At 44.2% G+C, this 12,624-nt stretch overlaps 1 protein-coding gene across 7 annotated transcripts in view; it reads left to right on the top strand.

Moving 5' to 3' along the window:
* ATXN1 (ataxin 1) overlaps positions 1-12,624 on the top strand; it is a 274,987-nt gene that overhangs the window by 96,943 nt on the left and 165,420 nt on the right. For all 7 annotated transcript variants that reach the window (XR_007772752.1, XM_050941582.1, XM_050941581.1 and 4 more), the window contains one exon: positions 7,725-7,796. The gene's annotated coding sequence lies outside the window, so the exon portion shown is untranslated. The remainder of the gene's footprint in view (positions 1-7,724; positions 7,797-12,624) is intronic.

Below are 12,624 nucleotides of genomic sequence, written 5' to 3' on the forward strand. Positions count from 1 at the left end.
ACCTCTGGGCCAGTTTCTCCAGTGCTCCTCCTGGGATGGTGCAGTTCCATGCTGCTTCCTACACAAGAGAGTGGTGTGAAAGCCTTCACTTTTTAATCTGTGTGAACTTTGGACACAAACCTCTGTGCTCAGGGTAGATCTCCACCTCTGGTGTACAAGTTTTTTCTTAGCAAGACAATCTTTCCATGACATTTGGGCTGGAAGAAGCCTCATACTGTAAGTCAAGTCCAAACCCCTGCACCTGATGCAAGTTATTTTTTGCACTAGTCCCGTGAGTGTGACAAAACAAGAGACGGTGTCTGTTAATGAGATGGGCAATGTATAATCTAAGCAAAATTAAAAGTCTCAGATGTATGTGTTAAGAGAGAAAAGATGAACTATCGAATATGAATTCCTTTAAGACTATTAAGAGTTGAAAGTCATTTTATATGTCATTGAAAAGGTAATTTCCCCTGCATTTGCAATAAAGCCTCTCAGTATCATGAGGCATTAATCACTTCCATTCAGCAATATACAAACAAATATGACTTTTTTTTGTAGATTTGATAGAATTTTATTTATTCAAAAGGTTACACTCAACTATCAAAACCCATTAATTACCACAAGAATGAATGTGCTTATTCCTCGGATAGGGAACCCTGTGAATGCATATGAACGTGTACCTGCCATGCTCTCACTAGCACAGAAGCAATGAAACCTCGACTTTGTGCTGTCTTCATGAATTCTGACAGTTTCCTCAGGCATTTTGCCCCCTCATTCATTAGAATTGGGGGCCCATAGTACAGGTTTTTAACTGTTGCTAGGCCAACTCCACTTTCTCTCTATTGTGCAACTGCTGGTCAGACAGATTTCTTGATACAGTTTTTTTTTTTTTTTCTGATGGAAAGCAGAACTTGTTTTTTGGTCTGAAAATTTCCTCAATTTCCCTCCCCTCTTTTTCCAACAAGCTCAGTTCTGTGGTCTGAAAATGGGGCTTAGCATTCAGGATTTTCACTGTTAAGTATGGAGACTCTGGTACTGGTTTCTCCTCTAGTATCTGTGAACATTATAGGTTAGCCCTTCAGTTGGTGTGAACTGGTATAGCTTCATTAAATGGAGCTGTGCTGATATACATCAGCCAAGGATCTGGCAGCATGGCCTGTATTTTTTAAAGGAATTACTAGAACCATTTGGTGCATCTCTGTATACCTGTTTCTTCAGGTCTCTTTCACCATTCTGTACCACGAGTTCTCCCTACTCATGCATTCTCTTTCTCTAGCAGAACAGAGCTTCTACTCCAACTCCTGCTACTCAGTGCCTACCCCAAAAACCCCGTTCAGTGTCACTTCTTCTGTTTTCTTATTATTATAAAAGGAAGACGGCTGCTCCCAGTTCTTCATGTTTACAGGTAGACACAAGGAGAAAGGAGGCACCGCACACAAATGTATGGTTCACACATCCTGGATCCGAACTCTGGCCCTGAAACTTGAGTTAGCGCTTTAACAGTGTGAGGAACAGAAACAGCAATACTGCAGCACCATTAGCAGCAAACTGTTGGATCTTTGTGGTGCAGTGTGTGGGATAGTTTGTGTGGGTTTTGCTAAAGTTTGCAGTATTTTGTTTGACCTCTAGAGAACTGGATAATTGCTCTGCAGGTCCAGTGGTGCAGACTCCTGTGATATGTATCCACATTTTTCAGTGGGTATCGCTGCATCTGATTTTAACAGTCCCACACATTTACATTTTTAAATTTTTGATACTTCATTTCCAGTGAGGAAGTAATATGATAGCAAGGTGGTTTTGTGTTATCAGGTCATACCTTGTTTTTCTGTCAGTTTTTGAGAATGAGACCGAAGGAAAGGGTCAAAAACACTCAATCGTTGTTGTTTATTAATTCAGGTCTGGCAGAGCTTTTTACATTTTGGCCTTATTTTTTGTTTTTCGTTTACATACAGAAAGAGAAAATAGAGTTCCCAGAAAATGAAAAGAGAAATTGGTTAGTGACTGTTTCTGATGAGGAGGAAATGGCATTGTGCAGGATTAAAATAAAGGTGCCTCTTGGTGGATATATTTGGCATTACAGTGTCACTCTCCAAAAGTGCAGATTCTAAAAGACGAGAATACTTCAGAGACCAAACCGCAGATCTTTTGCCACTTGCTGATGTTCTAAGATGCAGGCATGCTGGTTTATCAGAATATATTCCTCCAGGAAGGCTCTGTGGTGGGGAATATTTAACTGTGCATTGTAGTTTGCTGCAGCTGTGGATTTTTCTTTTTTTAAAAATATCTCAGCTGCCGTTCCTGCATCATCTAGTTAATTCTGTTCCTATTCAGATAGAGCTAATGACAGAATGTTGGGATAATTATATCTTCTATTTCCTTACTGTAGCTTCTTTCATCCTAAAGGACCCATAAGTATTTTACAAACTTCGGTTTGATGCTGCAGTGAGCTCCATGTGGATGGACACCTGCACAGAGCCCAGCTGACTTTATATGTGCTGGGATTGCTCTGCATGGAGCAGCTTGCAGGATTGAGGCCTAAACTCAGTGCAGATGGAATTTTAGGAGAAGTTAGCTGTCAAATTAACAAGTGTCTAGTGAGCAAATGCGAACTGAGATTTTTTCGTAATTTGGCCAAATTTAGGTGAGATTGCATAGGAAGAGCAAAAGGTACATCCCTGATACAAAGGCACCCCCATGCCAAATTTCCAGAGGTGCTGGAGTTTCTCAGGGAAACAATAAGAATTGTTTTTAACGCGGACAAAACAGTGTGCGTTTCCTTAGCCATTTTCTCAGAAATGGCTGACCCTTAATTGTCGAAAAGTTCAGCCTGAGGCAGGCACCTGGCATGGAAAATTTCAGTACAAATGGCTAAATTCTGGCAAAATTATAAGCTCCTGGAAATAGGATCTTTATATTAGGAACTGTTGGTCAAACTTAACTTTAGGCGGTGCTACCAGCTACACCAATTTAAAAAAAAAAATACTGTAGTACCCACTTTTCAGGACTGTTGGCCATCTGCGCCCACCATAAGGATTGTCCTTGCTTAGGTAGCAGCCATTTACCAGGGACAGAGAATTCTCTCACCCTCCAGCAACTGCATAATTAGGAAAAGTATGGTCTTCTTTACTAAATATGATGGGGAACAGAGCGGCTGCCCTTACATCAGAGGAAAAACAACTTTTGAGTTCTTCTATCTGGGGATTATGATGACATTTGAAGGTGGCCATGATAAAGATATTGATAGGAGATTAGGAAAAGCAAACACTGCTTTTGGAAGGATGAACAACATCTAGTCAAACAGAGGTCTCCACAGCATGCTATAGATCAGATTATACCATGTGATTGTACTAAACATGCTACGTGTGGAACAGAGACTTGGGCACTGACAGTAAATAACAAAAAGAGATTGGAGCAGCCCATCACAGACAAAGACAAAATAATAAATAAGGGAGCTGGCAGAGCAGGACGTGTTAGAAAATATAATGAAAGAAGATTTAGGTGGTAGGGACATGTATACTGTCTGGAAGATGGGAGACATACAAAACAACAGGGCTGCCCAGAGGATTCAGGGGGCCTGGGGCAAAGCTGGGGAGCTGCGGCTCTTGTACTCACCCGGCAGTGGTCCAGGTCTTCTGCGGCATTTCGGCGGCGGGGGGTCCTTCAGTCCCTTCGCGTCTTCGGCAGCACTGAAGGGCCCCCCGCTGTCGAAATGCCATCGAAGACCCAGACCGCCGCGGGGCCAGGGCTCGCGGGGCCTGGGGCAAATTGCCCCACTTGCCCCCCGGGCGGCCCTGCAAAACAAGGATTTGAATTGGGTACCCAAGGGAGGAAAAAGGAAGTGAGGAAGGTCAAGGAACTGGATTGTCTGATGTATCAACGGCAAAGGAGGATGTGACGTTATTGATATAAACTGGGACCATACAGAACATGGTTTGCAACTATGGTCCTATAGTGGCACCAAATCCTATGTAAAGGGGGTCATATAAGGTGTCTAAGACCAAGTTATGAGTTACTGGTTATGATTAGGCTGTCTGTATGTCTGTATCATTTTGTAGTTGAAGTTATAAGTATTGGCTCTATACTGTCTATATTTCAAACTTGTGCTTTGTTACTGGGAAAGATCCCAGACAAGTGGGTGTTAGCTCTGCTTAGCCTGCTTGATGTCCCATTAAGGATCATCAGCTACACAATTTACCCATTGAGAGGAGGCAGATACGCCTTGTAACTCAGCAGGGTGTGCAGAAACTGGCCCATGTGACTGCAGACTCCATTTTGCTGTAATTTTCCACAGTAAGAACAAAGACGTGTTCTTACACCTGGAAGAGCCTATATAAGGCTGATGCCTCATCTCCATCTGGTCTTCAATCCTGCTTCTTACCTCTGTAGAGACTTTGCTACAAACAGAAGCTCTGCACAAAGGACTGAATGACCCATCCCAACTGGGGAGATGTATTCCAGAGACTTGATTTGAACCTGCAGTTTACTCCATCACTGCTACAAGCCTGAACTAAGAACTTTGCCATTGCTGTATATAATTGATTCCATTTAACTAATTCTAGCTCTCATCTCTATCTTTTTCCTTTTATGAATAAACCTTTAGATTTTAGATTCTAAAGGCTTGGCAACAGTGTGATTTGTGGGTAAGATCTGATGTGTATATTGACGGGCTGGGGCTTGGTCCTTTGGGATCGAGAGAACCTTTTTCTTTTACTGGGGTATTGGTTTTCATAACCATTCATCCCCAGGACGGGTGGCACTGGTGGTGACACTGGGAGACTGGAGTGTCTAAGGAAATTGCTTGTGTGACTTGTGGTTAGCCAGTGGGGTGAAACTGAAGTCCTTTTTGTCTGGCTGGTTTGGTTTGCCTTAGAGGTGGAAAAACCCCAGACTTGGGCTGTGACTGCCCTGTTTGAGCAATTGGTCCTAAATTGGCACTCTCAGTTGGGTCCCGCCAGAATCGCATCGTCACAGAGGATCTAAGGTCTAAGGCCAGCCACTGACTCCTTCCCTCTTTCTCTTTGTACTGCTCCCATTCTGTTTGATGCCTTGGAATAAACAAATCAATTCAGTGGGCATTTTTTACCTGATTCCTCTTTTAGTTTATGTTGTGGTTCTTCCTCATCCCCACCCCTTGAATTAGAGGTGGAGCTGATACTGGCATAATATTCAGTATGGAGGCTGCCTGAGCTCTGCATCTGCCAGCCCCCTTAGCACTGACTGTTCTCAGAAAGCAAACTACCAAGCTTCAGCCGTATCTTCTCTTTGTAAAACTAAGGAGAAGCTGGCAGTGGTTGAGGCACCTGCTGGTTTGTTGAAGCTCTCTTTCACTTTGTCTGTGGCCATCAGGACTTGCATAAAAATCATGGTAGGTAGTGGATGTTGTCCTTCTCTCTCTTTCTCCTGTCTAATCAAAAGTCATCTTGGAGACTCAAGCAGAAAAAGCCATGGTTAGAACAAACGAACTAACCTTCCAGTTTTGGGCCTCCCACTACAGAAAGGGTGTGAACAAATTGGAGAGAGTCTAGTGGCGGGCACCAAAAATGATTAGGGGGCTGGGACACATGACTTACGAGGAGAGGCTGAGGGAACTCGGATTGTTTAGTCTGCAGAAGATAAGAGTGAGGGGGGATCTGATAGCAGCCTTCAACTACCTGAAGGGGGTTCCAAAGAGGATGAAGCTCGGCTATTCTTAGTGGTGGCAGATGACAGAACAAGGAGCAATGGTCTCAAGTTGCAGTGCGGGAGGTCTAGGTTGGATATTAGAAAAAGCTATTTCACTAGGAGGGGAGGTGAAGCACTGGAATGGGTTGCCTAGGGAGGTGGTGAAATCTCCCATCCGGAGCAGTTTTTAAAGCCCGGCTTGACAAAGCCCTGGCTGGGATGATTTAGTTGATATTAGTCCTGCTTTGAGCAGGGAGTTGGACTGGATGACCTCCTGAGGTCTCTTTCAACCCTAATCTTCTATGATTTTATGAACATTTGTTGGTGTCGGGTTGATCAGGAGAAGAATACTGCAGTACTCTTCAGAAATATTTCACTTAGGATTCCTGATAGACACAGAAAGGAGCTCCATATTTCTACTGGAGGATTGTTTCCTGAGGCTAAAGTCTCTGATTATTGTGTTGTTATCTCAGGACTATCCACTATTTCAGTCTCTACTGAATCTGTTGAGAGGAATGGCTTTCTGCCAGTATCTACTTCCATGGGCTCAACTTAATCTAAGGCTGTTGAAATAGATTCTTCTTATGGAAGACCTACAGATCAGAATCTTGGATATCAAGTGATGACACTCAAGTAGGTCAAGATATTCTTTGTACAGTGAACAGTTGCAAATAACAAAATAAAGGGAATGCCCCTGCAAGACCCCCAAAAGGCTCTATGGGATGATGGATTCAAGTCTGCTGGGTAGGGGAGCTCATACAGAGCCTCCTCTAGTCTAAGGCAAATGGTCCTCTTCAGGGATATCTTTCCTCTTTGGAATCTACCAGAGCTCAGAGCTGTCCACCTGGCTCTGCTCAAGTTAGGAAAGGTTTACCAAGATCCTTCCTCTAACATTGTCAATGCTTACATAAGTCATCAAGTGGGATTAAGTTGCAGATCTCGTCTCAAGGAAACCCCGTCCTTTTCAGCCATACAAAATGCCATCTTCAGTTCACACTCTGAGAAAACAGTGCGTACTAATACATTGTATAAGCAGGAAGCAAACTCATAGCAGACAGAGAACTTTGAGCAGATCCATGTCTCAAACAGTAGTAGAAACTCTGAGGGTATGTCTTCACTACCTACCAGATCGATGGGCAGCGATCGATCCAGCGGGGATCGATTTATCGCGTCTAGTCTAGATGCGATAAATTGACCCCCGAGTGTTCTCCTGTTGACTCCTGTACTCCAGCACCGCGAGAGGCGCAAGCAGCGTTGACAGGGGAGTGGCAGCAGTCGACTCACTGTGGTGAAGACACCACGGTAAATCGATCTAAGTATGTTGACTTCAGCTGCGTTATTCACGTAGCTGAAGTTGTGTAACTTAGATTGATTTCCCCCTCCTCCCCCTCAGTGTAGACCAGGCCTAAGAAATCTGCACATACACCTGTTCCGTGCAACAGAAAACCAAAATGTTAAAGGCCTCTGCAACAGATACAGGGGCATGGAGGAAGAGGCCCAAGCTGCCTTCATGATGAAGTGGCTCTTTCGTCCAACTTACACAATTCTTTGTACCTCTGATTTGGAGGGTTATAAAAAAAGTCGCAAAGGATAGCACCATATCATCTTGATAGTAAAGCAGTGGCCAAGCAGTTGTGGTTAGCGTGCATGTCAGCATGTCCTCCAGTTGATCTGTCTCTGCAACAATCCATATTGTCACAAGGCAACACCACGTCATGATCACAACCTAGCATTGCTATCAGCCTGGCTTGTGAACAGCTCCTAGGACAAATCTAGGTCAATACACAGAGTTCTGGCTACTTTTCTAGAGAGAAATCCAGACCCCACTGAAATGAATGGCAAAACTTCTATTGACTTCAATGGGGCCAGGATTTCACTCCTGGTCTTTGGAAAGGAGGACACCTCAGCTATCTACTACAGAATCTGGACAGTGTTCATTTTCTGGCACAGGGACAGGAAGTTTGGTGCTAATGCCATTGATGCAGATACTGGCCATTTAATTTCTATTTTTGATTATTGTTTAAATTTTAAATTATTCAAAATTTTAGTTTGATTCATTTTGTATGTCCTTGTACTTTCAGGTTACATTTTTGGAAGATCACAACTGGAGCTGTGAAGAAAAGAAAGGAAGGAAGGGAAGCAGTGACTGAATGGTAGGAAAATTCTTCATACCTGGCAGATACCTCCTGCCTGATTTGGAACTGGAGTGGGGTGGAGGGAAAGAAATTCTCTTTTATGGTGAACTCTGATATAATGCAGCTTAATCTAATAGTGATCTACTCAACTTCACCTAATTGTGAAAATGAATTAAGTCCTGAATTAATGCATTTCCATGGGTTTTTATTACAAGTAGAGTGAAATTGTATTCCACACTACAGATTTTACTATGATGGGGAAATCATTTTGCAGTACCTTCACCACCATTACATTATAACTATAAGCAGCCCCATTAGAATAAGACCTTTTGAGATATTTTTTTTTGTTTTTAAAGTGCATGTTAGGCAGATTAGACAGCCAAATCCCTGACTCAGTTGTTAGCATTTGTTACCAATAGTGAACTACTGCTAAGTGCAGAGTCACTTTATTTTCTCGGTGAGGGTTGCTTTGTGAACCCTGCAGAATGGAGAGCTTAATTCCAGATGTAACTGGGGAAGCCATGGGGAGGACCGGCCATTAGTAATTGTTCTGAGCAAGCAGACTGCATGATGGTTGGGGCACCAGATTTCCCCTGCTATGGAAGACATTTCCCCCTTTTTCTCAGAGATACAGATAAATACCTTCAGGTTCTTCTTTCTCCATAAAGATTAACATTTTTTAGGAAGGTGTATATATCAAGGATTTAGCTATCTAATCTAAGATTTCTGCCCTTACAATAAAAGCAGTGACAATGCCAGCAGTGTTGGTTCCCAGACTTTGAGCTCCTCCAGCCACACACAATGAAACAGAGTGCAGCACAGTAAAATGCAGTATACTTTAATACTTTGTGAGGAAGGCCCTTTATCTCCTTGGGGCCTTTCCCATTAGCCTCCTCTGTCTGCTGCTCCTTCTCCATCTGGTCTTTTGTGTGCTTATCTTCACCAAGGTCCTGGCAAGCTGCATCAGCTAACCGGATGGCTTGTTTGTCAGGACAGAATCTAGCTCTTCATGGACGGGCCGCCTGGGAGGTCGGGTTATTGTCCCAGCACCTTAACAATAATAATAATAATAATAATAAATAATACCTAGCTCTTCTCTGGTGCTTTTCATCAGTAGATCTCAAAGCAGTTTACAAAGGAGGTAAGGATGTTGTGCTACCACTGCTTTGCACTGTGCTCAACATCCTGACACCTTATATAGGCCTATTGGTTGTGGGCCTTAGAGGCCAGGGGTGCCCTAACAGTCTCATTACTCCAAATTCCAAGTAAGACCCTCATGTTGGCCTTTGGCCAGCTCATAGCTTGACTGAATGCTTTCCCTGGAGTGGGTAGTGAATGCTGGTGTTCACAAGTGCTATAGTTACCTACAGCAAGTGCTGTACCTTATATACTAGTAAAGGATTTCCTTTACTCAGTGGAATGTCTGTAGCAAGGAGGAATAGAAAGCTAGGGGAACCTGACAGGAAATACTCGCTATGAAATGTGAAGCATGGCATTGTGGGATGGAGTTGGGAGAACTTGTGTAGCTGTACGGTTGTGGTTTCATGTCCACTCTAGTGAGAAACTGTTGCAGAATGTACGTACTTAGCCAGATCTGAGCTAAGGACCATGTTCTAACAAATCTGTACACAGACTTGATAAAAGACAACAGTATGTGGGGCGTGGGAAGGAAAATAGGTAGATGTTATGACTGTGTCTTGTCTGAATGATATATATTTTAATTTAAGAGTCAGGAGGATGACTGTAAGTTGGGCAATGGTGTTAAAATTGTGTACCGTTGGGCTTTGGAAAATACGGGATGGTGAACTGGAGCTCCCTTAATGCATCAGCCCATCTGTCTTGCTAGCTTCTTTGCCTTAGTCACAGAGTTCGTGAAGTATCTAATTTTCTTTTTTCAGCTTTCTGTCTTCCCCTTGTGCAAAAGTTAAGAAAGGGATATGATTGGAGCTGGATTAACTTTTACATGAGAAAGGAAAAATAGTATTAGAAGAAGTTAATGATTGTGTTTGTACTGTAGATATAAGCTATGTCTACACTGGGAGTTTTATGGGGAATGGGGGGAAAAAATTCCCAATGTTGCTACCACCGTGGCAACTTCTCTGGTGATGGTAAACAGTGGGAGTGCTAGTGTTGACCAGCCTCCAATTGTTGCTAGTGATTTTAATGCTGTGTTATCTAACTCTGCTCAGAGCAGGTCTAAACAACATGGGGTGAAATCCTCTCTCCATTGATTTTAATAAAGCTTGTATTTCAACCATCGTATTTAAAAATGACAGGGGCTGCAGGACCATCACTAGTACTTTTACTTTTGCTACTATTAATCATTAGCTATCAAGGCATAGAAACCTAGAGACAGATCCAGTTCTCTCTTACACCTTTGTATTTCTGCAGCAAATCTATTAAAGTCCATGGAGTTTCTTGAGGTTTATACCAGTATATATAAGATTACATTCTGGACCCAAAAGTTATAACCTTTTTGTTACTGTTTAGTGGCCTAGATGAAATGAGTTTTCAATCTCCATGCGGTTCCTAGTTGAATCTCTATCACAATACATGGAGCTGCATCAGTTTTCAGCAACAGTGGGAAATTTTTGCCAAAATCCGCAGTATAGATATGGCCACATACTTGCAGTATGTACTGTGTGGAAGACACTGATTGACATTAATTAGGAGTGAGTGGTGAGAAAGTGTAAAAATAAAATTCCTTTCTGCAAGGTTTACTATTAGAAATAAAGTATGTGATGTAATACCAAATGTGTGCGTTTGTGTGTGTAGAGGAGGTTGCCTATTCATCATTTAGAACAATAGTGGGAGTTAAACATTACAGGTTTAAATGTCAATAAAAGTCTGGGAGTGCAACTTGTCTGTTGTGTGCTGCTCAGCATAATGTGCTTCAGATTTGTTTCTGTTTGTTTGGAGCTCAAAATGCCCTGGGAAAAAAACCTAATGCTGTAGAATGGAATTTGTGGCAGAAAAACGGCTTCAAGTACTTTGTGTTATTACCTAGGATATTTTGGGGACAAATCTGTTCCAGTAGGGAAGGACAATTTTGTCTGTAAATTGTAGTAGGAACAGCTCATTAAAAATGAATTGGTTGTCAAGTAGTAAGTAGGTATAGTCTGACTGATAATATTTCTCAAATCCTTCTCTATATGTATTCTGAGGATCACAAGCAATGAGTGGGTTCCACTGGATTAATGATTTGTGAAATACATTTTTATGTACATCCAACTTTTCTTCTGAAATACATGGGCATTCAGCTTTGTCAACCGACATACATATCTATTGGCAGTCTATTGGGTTGCATTAATGAATCCAAACCAAAAGGCTCTGTTCTCGAAGAACTGTCTTATGTGCAAGTGTCTAGGGTTTATGTGTGTAGTGTTGGTGGAGGATTTTCTGTGAAACTTTTATATAGCTCTGTGTGTGTGTGTCTCTCTTGCGAGCACACACACGCACAGATTTTACATCCTTTATTTAAAAAAAAAAATGAGGGGGGAGGTGCAGATCTGTAGCCTGTGTGAGTCAGTATAGCTCTAATCAAGTGATTGTAGCCATAGGTGGCGAGTTACATACCTATGTGGTGCTCGGACACCAGCAATATTCAGAACCAGGGGCCCAGCTCCAGCAATATGTGGAGCTGGGTGCCCCTCCCCACCTGCGGCCCCCCATGCCTCCCCCGAGTGTTCCGCAGCCCCGACTTGCTGCCCCCCTGCTTGTCTTTCCCGGGCCCAAAAGCAGAGAATCACTGACTGTCTCTTCCCTGAGTAGCTCCACGTTGCCTCCCAGCAACTGCTGCCGCAGGGTCCTAGTGCCCTCCCTCTCCACTGCCAGGACAGACTGACTCTGAGCCTGCCCTTCCTCCTCAAACCCTTCCCTTTTCCGTCAGGACCCTCAAGCAACACAGGGGGGCCCCCCTCTGCCCGCAGCCACCACTCCTGCGCCATGCAAGGAGGCAGCCCCATCCCTCATCTCCAGTGATGCTAAAGTGACAGTGTGCTGCTAGGGGGCAGGAAAGGGGGGTCCTCCCCCAGAGCTTGCTGCCAGCGGGGAAAGGGCTAGGGGGAGTCCTCCTCTCTGGCCCCTGTCCCAGAGCAGCCTGCTTGCACCCCAAACTCATCCCCAGCTCTGCCCCACCCCAGAGCCCCCCACACCGCACCCTCAACCGTAGTCCTGAGCTCCTCCAGCCCCCCAAACACCTTATCCCCAGTCCCAGCCAGAGCCCTTATCCCCCCGCACTCTGACTCTCTGCCTGAGCCCCAAGCCCCTCCAGCCCCCCAAACACCTTATCCCCAGTCCCAGCCAGAGCCCTCATCCCCCATACTCCTACTCTTGTCCTGAGCCCCTCCCACACCCCAAACCCCTCATTACCAGCCCCAGAGCCCTCACCCCCTACACCCTACTCTCGCCCTGAGCCCCTCCCACAATCCAAACCCCTCATCTGCAGCCACACCCCACAGCCTTCACCCCTGCACCCCATCCCTCTGCACCCCTCCTATCGCCAAACTCCCTCCCAGAGCCTGCATCCTGCACCCCAATTCTCTGCCCCAGCCTAGGATCTGCACCCTAGACCTCCTCCCTCACCCAAACTCCCACCCAGAGCCTCGGGCAGGTAGGAGGTGGAGTTTGGGGGCAGGGCAGAGTTTGGGCAAGGGCAGGTTCTGGGCACCACCAAAATTTCTACAAACATGCCACCCATGATTGTAGCTATGCTAGTTTACACCATATCTGCTCCACAAAATTCAGGGCCTTTCAGATTTGGCCTAGGTTGATACTAACCAAGAGCCAGATTCTGCTCTCTGTTACACTGGTGTAAATCCATAACAAGCCCACTGAAATCCTCTGA

Source organism: Gopherus flavomarginatus, chromosome 2, assembly GCF_025201925.1.
Source record: "Gopherus flavomarginatus isolate rGopFla2 chromosome 2, rGopFla2.mat.asm, whole genome shotgun sequence".
Taxonomy (NCBI): domain Eukaryota; kingdom Metazoa; phylum Chordata; order Testudines; family Testudinidae; genus Gopherus; species Gopherus flavomarginatus.